The following is a 2,455-nucleotide window of genomic DNA, read 5'->3' as shown; positions in this document are numbered from 1 at the left end:
CGGCTCCTAGTGAAATTCTCCTGGCTTGTTTGAATACGTTTTATGGATTAACTCTTGTGCTGCTTTCTTCAGTGTGCATCTGACCCAGCTTGTTCACTGACCTCGCTTTCTGGACAGTCCTTGGCATGGTATACCTCAGAGTGTATCCAACCTGGCTTTGTATATTGACCACGACCTCTCCTGTGTATCCATCTGCATCCGTCCATCTACCCTCTATCACATCAGGGGGCTACCCTGAGGGTCACAACCTGCCAACTCCCGGCATCAAAATCTATCCTGCCTTGCAGCAATTCTTGGTGAAGACCGGGGAGCCCGTTAGGCTCCACACCTCAGGAAGGCCTGCACCAATCCAAATTGATAGTTACCCTCAGTGACCATAACACATTCTGGCCCTCACAAACAGTCTTCTTTAAATATAAATTTCACTGAATGACCCTTCCAAAGTAGACAAGTATTGAAAAATAGAAAAGATTAGAATATAATAATATATAACCTTTTTTAGGGTATGAAACTGTTGCTGAATCTTACAAGCAAACACCCACTTTTTTTCAAAATTATATCACTTGCCACTGCCCCACACAAGATTACTTTCACTAAAAAACTTTCAATTTTAAAAGAAAGAAATCTGTTTGTTTTTTGGATTCTGCTGCTAATTGTGTGACAGCAAAAGCACTGTTTTCTCAAAGAATTTACTGCTTAGTTCAGAATGATATCTATCTAACTTCGTCTGTGTATTCTGTCTAGTACTATTAGATATATGCAATGTAATGCATTAACAACAACCAGTAGCCACTAGTCTGTGTAAAGTGTATTAAGATTGAAATTAAAAGCAATTGATCAGCAAACTATTGTAGCTGACTATTCTCTACAGAACTGCTATACAATAATGACAGGATTCTATTGCTTTACTATAGCCCTAGTTCATCGTGAACGCTATTTTATGAGCAGAGCACCGCAGCTAACCTCCTACCTACACGCTGTCTGTTTTAAAAGGGCACTTGAGAGAATGAGGGAGGAATATATATAATAGATGGCAATCTCTGAAATGACGTTTCGCCCCGTTTTGATATCCATGTTTGGCAGGAGAAATTGAGTCACGACTTCAGATCCCCAGTGTCGGATTTCATTAGATTTAACATAATCCGAACTGCTCATCTCTAATTTATATATAAGGTTTGGAGCAGAGGGACCAATGAGAATCTGTTTTACATATTTGTTGCTAATTTTTTTAATGTGTAATACAGTTTTAGACCATTTTTAACAATGTGACCACACTAAAGGAATTTTTTTTCAAACAGTGTCATAGCCCCTTCAAATGTTATTTAAAAGTATTTTTTATAATTACTTTGATAATTTTAAATAATTCGTATTTATTTTTTTAGTTGTGATATGAATGAAAGAAAGAACCCATATGGGTAGTTGACGTCAACACTGACGTCATACCCGGAAATGGAGCCAGCTAGCGGCGGTGCCGCGAGCGCTCTCATACCACGGAATATGTGGTTAGTAATTTAGGAAATCCTGAGCAATAGCGCTTCTCATATATTTAGTAAGGGAATGCATGGCAATCGCTATAGCTAGTTGGTGCATTCAATATTTAGGTGGAATATGTATGACTATTAAATCCCATCCTACTATTAGTAATGGACATCTGGGGAGGCATTATGGCACATATCTGGTTGGGAAAGCATTTCATTTTAACAAAATGCTGTTTCGATACTTCTGAATAATAAATACCATTATATTAATATTTTGCACAGTGACAGCAATTGGAGACCTTGGATCAATATTAGAATCCATTACCACCAGCTCTTATATGCCATATATATTTTCAGTAATGTGACTTAACCCAATATCACATACTATATTATCTCAAGGAGATGCAGCTATATACCATTATTTACAACTTTAGTGCTTTACTGGTATCTATTTTCTCCTTTATGCTCTCCCTATAATAAGGGATACCAACAATATATATATTTTTCACCTGCCCAAATATATTGTTGAACAATTTGTGGCTTTAATAGGTGATAATCATATTGGTTCATAGTCATACAACCATACAATTCTTCACCTGGCTCCACTATCCTATGTTTTAAATACACCACTATTTTTTCTTACACTAAATCTTTTCCTTTTTTAATATTTCACTTTTTTACCAATGAGGTTATATAACATCATTTGGACAGATATGTTTTTATAATTGTTAATAAAGGCTGGTGCCCAAAACTATTAATAGTAATTATTGAGTTACTTTCTGTGGATAGGAGTGCTTATACAATCCATCTCTCTCTTTGTTTTCGCTCATATTCAAATATTAAACGAGCACCCCCTCATCTATATGGACAATGATTTCTATATATCAATGAGGTATATCCTGGCTCTGTACGGACAATGCATGTTTTTTTCTCTAGTTACCAATTAGCATAGACCAGATATTACAAAGTGAAAACGG

Source organism: Mixophyes fleayi, chromosome 2 (genome assembly GCF_038048845.1).
Source record: "Mixophyes fleayi isolate aMixFle1 chromosome 2, aMixFle1.hap1, whole genome shotgun sequence".
In the NCBI taxonomy this organism is placed as follows: domain Eukaryota; kingdom Metazoa; phylum Chordata; class Amphibia; order Anura; family Limnodynastidae; genus Mixophyes; species Mixophyes fleayi.
This window is presented reverse-complemented; position numbering follows the sequence as displayed.